This window comes from Anopheles moucheti, chromosome X (assembly GCF_943734755.1).
Source record: "Anopheles moucheti chromosome X, idAnoMoucSN_F20_07, whole genome shotgun sequence".
In the NCBI taxonomy this organism is placed as follows: Eukaryota; Metazoa; Arthropoda; class Insecta; order Diptera; family Culicidae; genus Anopheles; species Anopheles moucheti.
This window is the reverse complement of record NC_069142.1, coordinates 2,858,707-2,872,670: the sequence shown is the minus strand read 5'-3', so window position 1 is coordinate 2,872,670 and position 13,964 is coordinate 2,858,707.

Here is a 13,964-nt window from a genome sequence, read left to right as displayed (position 1 = left end):
TTGGTCCGCCATCTTGTCCACCATCTTGTCCGCCATCTTGTCCGCCATCTTGTCCGCCATCTTGGCCGCCATCTTGGCCGCCATCTTGACCGCCATCTTGTCCGCCATCTTGTCCGCCATCTTGTCCGCCATCTTGTCCGCCATCTTGTCCGCCATCTTGTCCGCCATCTTGGTCCGCCATCTTGTCCGCCATCTTGTCCGCCATCTTGTCCGCCATCTTGTCCACCATCTTGTCCGCCATCTTGTCCGCCATCTTGTCCGCCATCTTGTCCGCCATCTTGTCCGCCATCTTGGCCGCCATCTTGTCCGCCATCTTGTCCGCCATCTTATCCGCCATCTTGTCCGCCATCTTGTCCGCCATCTTGGCCGCCATCTTGGCCGCCATCTTGGCCGCCATCTTGTCCGCCATCTTGTCCGCCATCTTGTCCGCCATCTTGTCCGCCATCTTGGTCCGCCATCTTGTCCGCCATCTTGGTCCGCCATCTTGGCCGCCATCTTGTCCGTCATCTTGTCCGTCATCTTGGTCCGCCATCTTGTCCGCCATCTTGTCCGCCATCTTGTCCGCCATCTTGTCCGCCATCTTGTCCGCCATCTTGGTCCGCCATCTTGTCCACCATCTTGTCCGCCATCTTGTCCGCCATCTTGTCCGCCATCTTGTCCGCCATCTTGTCCGCCATCTTGTCCGCCATCTTGGCCGCCATCTTGTCCGCCATGTTGTCCGCCATCTTGACCGCCATCTTGTCCGCCATCTTGTCCGCCATCTTGTCCGCCATCTTGTCCGCCATCTTGTCCGCCATCTTGTCCGCCATCTTGTCCGCCATCTTGGTCCGCCATCTTGTCCGCCATCTTGTCCGCCATCTTGTCCACCATCTTGTCCGCCATCTTGTCCGCCATCTTGTCCGCCATCTTGTCCGCCATCTTGTCCGCCATCTTGTCCGCCATCTTGTCCGCCATCTTGGTCCGCCATCTTGTCCGCCATCTTGGCCGCCATCTTGTCCGCCATCTTGTCCGCCATCTTGGTCCGCCATCTTGTCCGCCATCTTGGTCCGCCATCTTGTCCGCCATCTTGGCCGCCATCTTGTCCGCCATCTTGTCCGCCATCTTGTCCGCCATCTTGTCCGCCATCTTGTCCGCCATCTTGTCCGCCATCTTGGTCCGCCATCTTGTCCGCCATCTTGTCCGCCATCTTGTCCGCCATCTTGTCCGCCATCTTGTCCGCCATCTTGTCCGCCATCTTGTCCGCCATCTTGTCCGCCATCTTGGTCCGCCATCTTGTCCGCCATCTTGTCCGCCATCTTGTCCGCCATCTTGTCCGCCATCTTGTCCGCCATCTTGTCCGCCATCTTGTCCGCCATCTTGGCCGCCATCTTGTCCGCCATCTTGTCCGCCATCTTGGCCGCCATCTTGGTCCGCCATCTTGACCGCCATCTTGTCCGCCATCTTGGTCCGCCATCTTGCCCGCCATCTTGTCCGCCATCTTGTCCGCCATCTTGGTCCGCCATCTTGTCCACCATCTTGTCCGCCATCTTGTCCGCCATCTTGTCCGCCATCTTGTCCGCCATCTTGTCCGCCATCTTGGTTCGCCATCTTGTCCGCCATCTTGGCCGCCATCTTGTCCGCCATCTTGTCCGCCATCTTGGTCCGCCATCTTGCCCGCCATCTTGTCCGCCATCTTGTCCGCCATCTTGGTCCGCCATCTTGTCCACCATCTTGTCCGCCATCTTGTCCGCCATCTTGTCCGCCATCTTGGTCCGCCATCTTGTCCACCATCTTGTCCGCAATCTTGTCCGCCATCTTGTCCGCCATCTTGGCCGCCATCTTGGCCGCCATCTTGACCGCCATCTTGTCCGCCATCTTGTCCGCCATCTTGTCCGCCATCTTGTCCGCCATCTTGTCCCCCATCTTGTCCGCCATCTTGTCCGCCATCTTGTCCGCCATCTTGTCCACCATCTTGTCCGCCATCTTGTCCGCCATCTTGTCCGCCATCTTGTCCGCCATCTTGTCCGCCATCTTGTCCACCATCTTGTCCGCCATCTTGTCCGCCATCTTGGTCCGCCATCTTATCCGCCATCTTGTCCGCCATCTTGTCCGCCATCTTGTCCGCCATCTTGGCCGCCATCTTGTCCGCCATCTTGTCCGCCATCTTATCCGCCATCTTGGTCCGCCATCTTGCCCGCCATCTTGGCCGCCATCTTGGCCGCCATCTTGGCCGCCATCTTGTCCGCCATCTTGTCCGCCATCTTGTCCGCCATCTTGGCCGCCATCTTGACCGCCATCTTGTCCGCCATCTTGTCCGCCATCTTGTCCGCCATTTTGTCCGCCATCTTGTCCGCCATCTTGTCCGCCATCTTGTCCGCCATCTTGTCCGCCATCTTGTCCGCCATCTTGGTCCGCCATCTTGTCCGCCATTTTGTCCGCCATCTTGGTCCGCCATCTTGTCCGCCATCTTGTCCGCCATCTTGGTCCGCCATCTTGTCCACCATCTTGTCCGCCATCTTGTCCGCAATCTTGTCCGCCACCTTGTCCGCCATCTTGTCCGCCATCTTGGTCCGCCATCTTGTCCGCCATCTTGGTCCGCCATCTTGGCCGCCATCTTGTCCGCCATCTTGTCCGCCATCTTGTCCGCCATCTTGTCCGCCATCTTGTCCGCCATCTTGTCCGCCATCTTGTCCGCCATCTTATCCGCCATCTTGGTCCGCCATCTTGCCCGCCATCTTGGCCGCCATCTTGGCCGCCATCTTGGCCGCCATCTTGTCCGCCATCTTGTCCGCCATCTTGTCCGCCATCTTGTCCGCCATCTTGTCCGCCATCTGGTCCGCCATTTTGTCCGCCATCTTGGCCGCCATCTTGGCCGCCATCTTGTCCGCCATCTTGTCCGCCATCTTGTCCGCCATCTTGATCCGCCATCTTGGTCCGCCATCTTGGCCGCCATCTTGACCGCCATCTTGTCCGCCATCTTGTCCGCCATCTTGGCCGCCATCTTGTCCGCCATCTTGTCCGCCATCTTGTCCGCCATCTTGATCCGCCATCTTGTCCGCCATCTTGTCCGCCATCTTGGCCGCCATCTTGGCCGCCATCTTGGCCGCCATCTTGTCCGCCATCTTGATCCGCCATCTTGTCCGCCATCTTGTCCGCCATCTTGGTCCGCCATCTTGTCCGCCATCTTGGCCGCCATCTTGTCCGTCATCTTGTCCGCCATCTTGGTCCGCCATCTTGTCCACCATCTTGTCCGCCATCTTGTCCGCAATCTTGTCCGCCATCTTGTCCGCCATCTTGGTCTGCCATCTTGTCCGCCATCTTGTCCGCCATCTTGTCCGCCATCTTGTCCGCCATCTTGTCCGCCATCTTGTCCGCCATCTTGTCCGCCATCTTGGTCCGCCATCTTGACCGCCATCTTGTCCGCCATCTTGTCCGCCATCTTGTCCGCCATCTTGTCCGCCATCTTGTCCGCCATCTTGTCCGCCATCTTGTCCGCCATCTTGGTCCGCCATCTTGTCCGCCATCTTGTCCGCCATCTTGTCCACCATCTTGTCCGCCATCTTGGTCCGCCATCTTGTCCGCCATCTTGTCCGCCATCTTGTCCGCCATCTTGTCCGCCATCTTGTCCGCCATCTTGGTCCGCCATCTTGTCCGCCATCTTGGCCGCCATCTTGTCCGCCATCTTGTCCGCCATCTTGGTCCGCCATCTTGTCCGCCATCTTGGTCCGCCATCTTGTCCGCCATCTTGGCCGCCATCTTGTCCGCCATCTTGGCCGCCATCTTGTCCGCCATCTTGTCCGCCATCTTGTCCGCCATCTTGTCCGCCATCTTGGTCCGCCATCTTGTCCGCCATCTTGTCCGCCATCTTGAACGCTATCTTGTCCGCCATCTTGTCCGCCATCTTGTCCGCCATCTTGGTCCGCCATCTTGTCCGCCATCTTGTCCGCCATCTTGTCCGCCATCTTGTCCGCCATCTTGTCCGCCATCTTGGCCGCCATCTTGTCCGCCATCTTGTCCGCCATCTTGGCCGCCATCTTGGTCCGCCATCTTGTCCGCCATCTTGTCCGCCATTTGGTCCGCCATCTTGTCCGCCATCTTGTCCGCCATCTTGTCCGCCATCTTGTCCGCCATCTTGTCCGCCATCTTGTCCGCCATCTTGTCCGCCATCTTGTCCGCCATCTTGGCCGCCATCTTGTCCGCCATCTTGTCCGCCATCTTGTCCGCCATCTTATCCGCCATCTTGGTCCGCCATCTTGCCCGCCATCTTGGCCGCCATCTTGTCCGCCATCTTGTCCGCCATCTTGTCCGCCATCTTGTCCGCCATCTTGTCCGCCATCTTGTCCGCCATCTTGTCCGCCATCTTGTCCGCCATCTTGTCCGCCATCTTGGTCCGCCATCTTGTCCGCCATCTTGGCCGCCATCTTGTCCGCCATCTTGTCCGCCATCTTGGTCCGCCATCTTGTCCGCCATCTTGGTCCGCCATCTTGTCCGCCATCTTGGCCGCCATCTTGTCCGCCATCTTGTCCGCCATCTTGTCCGCCATCTTGTCCGCCATCTTGTCCGCCATCTTGGTCCGCCATCTTGTCCGCCATCTTGTCCGCCATCTTGTCCGCCATCTTGTCCGCCATCTTGTCCGCCATCTTGTCCGCCATCTTGTCCGCCATCTTGGTCCGCCATCTTGTCCGCCATCTTGTCCGCCATCTTGTCCGCCATCTTGTCCGCCATCTTGTCCGCCATCTTGTCCGCCATCTTGGCCGCCATCTTGTCCGCCATCTTGTCCGCCATCTTGGCCGCCATCTTGGTCCGCCATCTTGACCGCCATCTTGTCCGCCATCTTGGCCGCCATCTTGGCCGCCATCTTGTCCGCCATCTTGTCCGCCATCTTGTCCGCCATCTTGGTCCGCCATCTTGTCCGCCATCTTGGCCGCCATCTTGGTCCGCCATCTTGTCCGCCATCTTGTCCGCCATCTTGTCCGCCATCTTGGCCGCCATCTTGTCCGCCATCTTGGCCGCCATCTTGTCCGCCATCTTGTCCGCCATCTTGTCCGCCATCTTGTCCGCCATCTTGGTCCGCCATCTTGTCCGCCATCTTGTCCGCCATCTTGAAAGCTATCTTGTCCGCCATCTTGTCCGCCATCTTGTCCGCCATCTTGGTCCGCCATCTTGTCCGCCATCTTGTCCGCCATCTTGTCCGCCATCTTGTCCGCCATCTTGTCCGCCATCTTGGCCGCCATCTTGTCCGCCATCTTGTCCGCCATCTTGTCCGCCATCTTGTCCGCCATCTTGTCCGCCATCTTGGTTCGCCATCTTGTCCGCCATCTTGGCCGCCATCTTGTCCGCCATCTTGTCCGCCATCTTGGTCCGCCATCTTGCCCGCCATCTTGTCCGCCATCTTGTCCGCCATCTTGGTCCGCCATCTTGTCCACCATCTTGTCCGCCATCTTGTCCGCCATCTTGTCCGCCATCTTGGTCCGCCATCTTGTCCACCATCTTGTCCGCAATCTTGTCCGCCATCTTGTCCGCCATCTTGGCCGCCATCTTGGCCGCCATCTTGACCGCCATCTTGTCCGCCATCTTGTCCGCCATCTTGTCCGCCATCTTGTCCGCCATCTTGTCCGCCATCTTGTCCGCCATCTTGTCCGCCATCTTGTCCGCCATCTTGTCCACCATCTTGTCCGCCATCTTGTCCGCCATCTTGTCCGCCATCTTGTCCGCCATCTTGTCCATCATCTTGTCCGCCATCTTGTCCGCCATCTTGGTCCGCCATCTTATCCGCCATCTTGTCCGCCATCTTGTCCGCCATCTTGTCCGCCATCTTGGCCGCCATCTTGTCCGCCATCTTGTCCGCCATCTTATCCGCCATCTTGGTCCGCCATCTTGCCCGCCATCTTGGCCGCCATCTTGGCCGCCATCTTGGCCGCCATCTTGTCCGCCATCTTGTCCGCCATCTTGGCCGCCATCTTGACCGCCATCTTGTCCGCCATCTTGTCCGCCATCATGTCCGCCATTTTGTCCGCCATCTTGTCCGCCATCTTGTCCGCCATCTTGTCCGCCATCTTGTCCGCCATCTTGTCCGCCATCTTGGTCCGCCATCTTGTCCGCCATTTTGTCCGCCATCTTGGTCCGCCATCTTGTCCGCCATCTTGTCCGCCATCTTGGTCCGCCATCTTGTCCACCATCTTGTCCGCCATCTTGTCCGCAATCTTGTCCGCCATCTTGTCCGCCATCTTGTCCGCCATCTTGGTCCGCCATCTTGTCCGCCATCTTGGTCCGCCATCTTGGCCGCCATCTTGTCCGCCATCTTGTCCGCCATCTTGTCCGCCATCTTGTCCGCCATCTTGTCCGCCATCTTGTCCGCCATCTTGTCCGCCATCTTATCCGCCATCTTGGTCCGCCATCTTGCCCGCCATCTTGGCCGCCATCTTGGCCGCCATCTTGGCCGCCATCTTGTCCGCCATCTTGTCCGCCATCTTGTCCGCCATCTTGTCCGCCATCTGGTCCGCCATTTTGTCCGCCATCTTGGCCGCCATCTTGGCCGCCATCTTGTCCGCCATCTTGTCCGCCATCTTGTCCGCCATCTTGATCCGCCATCTTGGTCCGCCATCTTGGCCGCCATCTTGACCGCCATCTTGTCCGCCATCTTGTCCGCCATCTTGGCCGCCATCTTGTCCGCCATCTTGTCCGCCATCTTGTCCGCCATCTTGATCCGCCATCTTGTCCGCCATCTTGTCCGCCATCTTGGCCGCCATCTTGGCCGCCATCTTGATCCGCCATCTTGTCCGCCATCTTGTCCGCCATCTTGGTCCGCCATCTTGTCCGCCATCTTGGCCGCCATCTTGTCCGTCATCTTGTCCGCCATCTTGGTCCGCCATCTTGTCCACCATCTTGTCCGCCATCTTGTCCGCAATCTTGTCCGCCATCTTGTCCGCCATCTTGGTCTGCCATCTTGTCCGCCATCTTGTCCGCCATCTTGTCCGCCATCTTGTCCGCCATCTTGTCCGCCATCTTGTCCGCCATCTTGTCCGCCATCTTGGTCCGCCATCTTGACCGCCATCTTGTCCGCCATCTTGTCCGCCATCTTGTCCGCCATCTTGTCCGCCATCTTGTCCGCCATCTTGTCCGCCATCTTGTCCGCCATCTTGGTCCGCCATCTTGTCCGCCATCTTGTCCGCCATCTTGTCCACCATCTTGTCCGCCATCTTGGTCCGCCATCTTGTCCGCCATCTTGTCCGCCATCTTGTCCGCCATCTTGTCCGCCATCTTGTCCGCCATCTTGGTCCGCCATCTTGTCCGCCATCTTGGCCGCCATCTTGTCCGCCATCTTGTCCGCCATCTTGGTCCGCCATCTTGTCCGCCATCTTGGTCCGCCATCTTGTCCGCCATCTTGGCCGCCATCTTGTCCGCCATCTTGGCCGCCATCTTGTCCGCCATCTTGTCCGCCATCTTGTCCGCCATCTTGTCCGCCATCTTGGTCCGCCATCTTGTCCGCCATCTTGTCCGCCATCTTGAACGCTATCTTGTCCGCCATCTTGTCCGCCATCTTGTCCGCCATCTTGGTCCGCCATCTTGTCCGCCATCTTGTCCGCCATCTTGGCCGCCATCTTGTCCGCCATCTTGTCCGCCATCTTGGCCGCCATCTTGTCCGCCATCTTGTCCGCCATCTTGGCCGCCATCTTGGTCCGCCATCTTGTCCGCCATCTTGTCCGCCATCTTGTCCGCCATCTTGTCCGCCATCTTGTCCGCCATCTTGTCCGCCATCTTGTCCGCCATCTTGGCCGCCATCTTGTCCGCCATCTTGTCCGCCATCTTGTCCGCCATCTTATCCGCCATCTTGGTCCGCCATCTTGCCCGCCATCTTGGCCGCCATCTTGTCCGCCATCTTGTCCGCCATCTTGTCCGCCATCTTGTCCGCCATCTTGTCCGCCATCTTGGTTCGCCATCTTGTCCGCCATCTTGGCCGCCATCTTGGCCGCCATCTTGGTCCGCCATCTTGGCCGCCATCTTGTCCGCCATCTTGGTCCGCCATCTTGTCCGCCATCTTGTCCGCCATCTTCGCCGCCATCTTGTCCGCCATCTTGGCCGCCATCTTGGCCGCCATCTTGTCCGCCATCTTGTCCGCCATCTTGTCCGCCATCTTGGTCCGCCATCTTGGTCCGCCATCTTGTCCGCCATCTTGTCCGCCATCTTGGCCGCCATCTTGGCCGCCATCTTGGCCGCCATCTTGGCCGCCATCTTGTCCGCCATCTTGGTCGCCATCTTGGTCCGCCATCTTGTCCGCCATCTTGTCCGCCATCTTGTCCGCCATCTTGTCCGCCATCTTGTCCGCCATCTTGTCCGCCATCTTGTCCGCCATCTTGTCCGCCATCTTGGTCCGCCATCTTGTCCGCCATCTTGGCCGCCATCTTGTCCGCCATCTTGTCCGCCATCTTGGTCCGCCATCTTGTCCGCCATCTTGGTCCGCCATCTTGTCCGCCATCTTGGCCGCCATCTTGTCCGCCATCTTGTCCGCCATCTTGTCCGCCATCTTGTCCGCCATCTTGTCCGCCATCTTGGTCCGCCATCTTGGTCCGCCATCTTGTCCGCCATCTTGTCCGCCATCTTGGCCGCCATCTTGGCCGCCATCTTGGCCGCCATCTTGTCCGCCATCTTGTCCGCCATCTTGGTCCGCCATCTTGCGGGGTAAGGGGGGGGAGGGGGATGGAAGATGTTACCTCTTGAACAACATGCTCTCCTGGTATCGGAAATCTGAAAACAGCTGGTTTGTATGGAAAGTTAGTGTATAAACATTGCATACCTTACGGCGCAATGCAAGTTGGTTGCAAAGTTAGTGTATAAACATTGCATACCTTTAGGCGGGCAAAATTACCAGGTGCTACCTCTTCGGTGGATGCTCTCCTGGTATTATACATTCAAAAACTGGTAGTTTTCCAAGAAATTTTTCACGACCAACGGGAAGGTTAGTGTTGAAACATTGCATACCTTTCGGCGGTTTTTGAGCAAAATTGCTGCATAATTTTACTCAGCCAACGGGAAAGTTAGTGTTTAAATATTGCATACCTTTCGGCGTTTTTCGACCAAAATTGCTGTGATAGGTGCTACCTCTGCCGTGAATGCTTTCCTGGTATCGGAAATAGGAAAACAGCTGGTTTAGAATGGAATTTCGTACCAACCGACGGAAAGTTTGAGCAAAATGAAGGATGCTTTCCGTTTTATTGATCTTCCTTACATTAGCGATCGTTCTCACGGGTTTGATAGTATGCAATAGCAATTGTGATGGGCAAAGTTGTCCCAAGCTGCAGATGTCACCTCCGGAAAAACATGCTCTCCTATTATCGGAAATCTGAAAACAATTGTGTGCGCGGCAACGCTATAGTGGTTTTCACAGTTGCCCAGTTTATTTGGTCATTGGACAAATTTGTCAACTCTCGTGGCCCTGCACATATTAATGTGAATTTCGATCGTTCGCTTGATTTTCGCGTATTAAGATTGATGCTCCAATTTTAGGTCGGTTGTCCGTGCGTCAAGAAATTCAAGAATTTCTGGGCCGATCTCTTCGGTCATTGTGAAGACCCTTGAGATCATTTCGTCACATTTACACTTGCACATTTACATCAGTATGAGACACACTATGTGCTCCTCAGGCACAATTTGATAGTCAGTAGCAAATTATAGGGATACAACACCACAAAGCACTTACTAATTTTTCTCAAACAAACTGCAAGACTACTATGATAGGTTCTTCACTGAACACATCGTTTTTATATCAATGCATACCTGATTACTTCAAGTATTCTTTCATGTTCTTTTTTTAATTTAGATCAACGATTTCGCGGCGATGATCTTAAACCGTATGGATTTAGAATTGGAAATTTTAGAACAATTCCAGTCTAACAACGATGCAAATGTTACCGAGATTATAACAATGTAGTTTGAACAGTATTCTACACGGGGATATGATGAAGTGTTTGGACAGTTTGGGATGGGTGGACATAAGCTGAACCTACAATCCAGCTTCGAATAAGTAATAATCAAGAAAGACAGAAATGGTATTCCAAGAACCATGAGGTATGAAATATCAAACGGAAAAGAGAGCTCTAATGATTGCAATATGTTTTTTATTCATATTCTATGACAATGCTAGCTATGTCGTAGTACACTGGCAGATTGTGTCGGTTATAACATCATTACCGGCTTGCAAACTTGCAGAAATTGTGACAATCGAAATACTAAACATAATACTCCACCACAATACTGTTTCGAAACACGTAGGCTGGACATTTTCACGGTTCAGTCGGTGAGAGAAAACAATACCACACCACGAGTATCGCAATGGCAATAGCTTGCGAATATTGCGGAAGATGTCGTGCCGATAAAAAAGAAGGAGTTTGAGTACACTGCATACTTCTCTTGCGTAGCCGTGTAACCGGGCCGATATGCTATATAGAAACAATAGTCAAATGCTCAATGCTATAGTCAAATAGAAACAAATGTTTTATATAACCAAGGATATATAAAATCGAAGGATATTTTCGATTAATTTTCTGCCTTTTTAATAAGATTTTGTGCAATAAATTAACTCTGCTGCTAAATTTCCAAAAATCGCACAATCGGCACAAGTTGTTTGGGGCCCCCAACACGGCGAGGCCCTAGGCGACCGCCTACTCCGCCTACCGTTTGATCCGCCGCTGTGTGAAGCGTTCACTCGATTGACATCCGAACATGAGAATTGGAATGTGGTTTAATGCGATCAAGACCTGCTTGCCGGAGGCTATCTCTAAGAGACGTATCAGATCTAGATGATCTAGAATCACATTGTGATACGTTCGGCAGCCCTTTATGACTTGGAGTTCATCTAGAGGGTAGAATCAAATCTATCTCGAAGATCCGCCACATTCTTCCTTCAAACTTGTTGCATCATTCTTTCTTCATTGAACATACTAAAATCTCTCAGGATTCATTATTTTTTGAAATTTTACAATCTTTTGAAAGCCGTTTCATGATTTCAATGACTTCTCATTGAAGATTCATAAAATGTACTTTGCTCAATTGCAAAAACACTGGGCGCCTCCATCGTACTGTCGCAATTTAAACAAACTGAACGGACTGCTCTCCAGAGCGTCTTTAGCAAAAGTCACCGATATGTTTGCACATTTCACCTTTATGATTTCTATTCATTGACTGAAAATATCCCTCAATCAATTGCAAGTGGTTCCCTTATATGATTCGAAACCCTGTAATTGGCTTTATACCTCAAAAGCAGAACCACTGTGCGCCTCCATCGAATTATTATTTATTTATTTATTTATTTTATTTAAGTCAGTTAATTATGTCTGCCAAAAGGCTGCAAAAATGTTTCAGAAGAAGGATCAGGAAAGGGAAGCGGGATTGATTTAAAAGGACAACCTGAGATGGAACGAGGACTGCGAGAGGTGAAAATTTAACATACGAGATGGGGAGTTAAACGCGTGTAGAGCGAAGAAAAGGATCTGCGCAACTTACAGAGGTGCAACGTCTGGGAATAATTAAAAGAGAATGGATACGCAGGGAACGGTAAGGAACATAGAGGGGAATTGAGGAAAGCATCGCATCGAGGGCCATCGATACAATCAAGCATATGGGAAGCAACAAATAAAGAGTTATAGGTGGTATAATTACACTGTTTGTAATATAGAATAGGTATCATCAGTAGGCATTAAAAAACTTGATCACAGGAGGCGCTGACCAACGCCTCTCAGTAGGCTTTGGAAAATGTGAGAAAGGCATATATTAGGATGGAGATCAGAGAGCGTCAACCGACCGGACGGATGAGAGCGTTTTTATCTGTTATATTATAATGGTGTTTTAATTTAATAATAATGTCCTAAACCACAGAAAACAAAACTTTCCTTGCTTCGTGCTTTTCACCTACCACCGGGCATTAAAAACAACGGCATGTTCTAGTGTTTAACATATGATAATGGTAAATAAGTATATTGTTTTATTCAACCATAACACGAATCATCGGTGGTAAAATACACACATTTATGTATATATAATATTATGCACTTTCCTATGTTCAAATTATTGTTGGATAGAGTGTGACGATTTTTCTTGTTCTTCTTCTTCTTCTTCTTCTTCTTCTTCAACTTCTTTTTCTTCTTCTTTGCCATTTGCATAAACGTTTCCTTCTTGCCGCAATCGGGGTTTACCATGCTTCATCAAATTGCCAGAGTTTAATTATATGCTTATCTGAAAGTTGTTTCTTTTTTAACTATTTTCTGATTGCTGTTTGATTTGTATTTTTATCTTTCGCGTTTTGTTAGTCATTAGATTTTTGTTTTTTGATTTTCAAAATATTTTTTTAGTATCTTTTTTTATATAGCTTCTGTTGCAAACCGTGTTTGTTTAATTATGTTATTATTGCGTGTGGTTGGTGGGGGTGTGGGTGTGGTGACAGTGTGAGACTAGTGTTGGTTTGCTTCAAAAAATGTGTAGTTACATGTTGCAGCGCAGTGGTTTTCTTTTTTATAAATGAGTGATGTTTTTGTTTATTTTTGTTTACTGTTTTTTCCTTTGATATACATCGTAATCACATAGAGTTGCAAATGTCGGTTATCAACGATCAGTAGATATAGCCTTTGACCACTTGCTCAATGATGGCTATGCTCCCTTTTTCGTTTATCTCTTCCGTTTTTCTTAGTTTAAGTATATATATATATATATACATATATATGTATGTATATATAGTAGTATACAGTATATATATATATATACATATATGACCATATAACTATATATATATATACATATATGCATATATGCTTTGTTGTACAATGATGTGTCATTTTTTTCAAGTTTTGTAAACATTCATCAACTAGTTTATTGTATAGATCTTAACGCTAAATGTAACAACAATCAGTTTACGCGTTGAGAGGAAACGCTGGTTAATGTACTAGGAAAACCCTTTGAATAAAAAAAATATACCCTTTTTGTTTAAAGATGTTAACAGTAAATTCTTAAAAATATTTTGTTCTGTTCCGTGTTCTTTTTTTCCTTTTACATCTTTTTCTCCCATTTAATTCACTCCCTCACTAGGTATACTATTAACATTTAGTGAAATGTTACACGATTTGTTTACGCATTAATTTGCAGTTAATTAATCCACGCATTCATTTAATTCATCTTTCACATGCGGTTTAATTACATCCACTCCCATTTCGTTTACTGCAAACAGTGTACAAAAAACCCCTTTTCTCACAAGCGGTTCCGAATAAATGAGCGCATTTTTTGTTTGTTTTTTTTTTTGTTTTGGGATTTAGGTGTACGGAAATGCGGAACAGTACGGTATTGTTTTGATATAACTTTTCCATTTCAGTTTTATATATTGTCACGATTGATGAAACTTTGCTTCAATAGTTTCAGATTGTTACTATCTGCGTATGGTTGTTGGCTGCTTACAGCAGTGTGGGGAATAATGATTTTTTCCACCCCTAAAAAACACATGCAGCTAATTCACTAACGCGTTCACTGTAGGCGAGGGCTTTTGTCGGTGGTTTCATTGGACGCAAAACTGCAAATTCAAGTAGGCGCTTTGCCAGTTTGCTTCTGGTAGTTTACTTTAGTTTTTTGTTTGTTTGTTTGTTTGTTTGTGTATCAAAGGTTTTTTTTTTTTGGGTGGGAACTGGAATGGGAACCCTGTCGAAAGGAGGATTTTTTTTTGAAAATAGTAAATAAAACCGTTGCTTGGGGCAGAGCTCTGAGTCCAAATGGCATCGAATAGTTCGGTGTTACAATGTGAAACGATATTGAGGATTGGTATAGCATTTGAAGCAGGGATGGGATATAAGGAACGAACCTGGCAGATTGGTTCCGCTCCTTGCCTGAAGTGAACGACATCAGGTTCAAAAATTTTCGCTCCTCAGGTACTTTCCGATTCCGTTCCAAATATCGCACCTTGGAACGACGGTTCGAAAATCGTTCCTTGGCACAAACGAGCGGACCTGTTG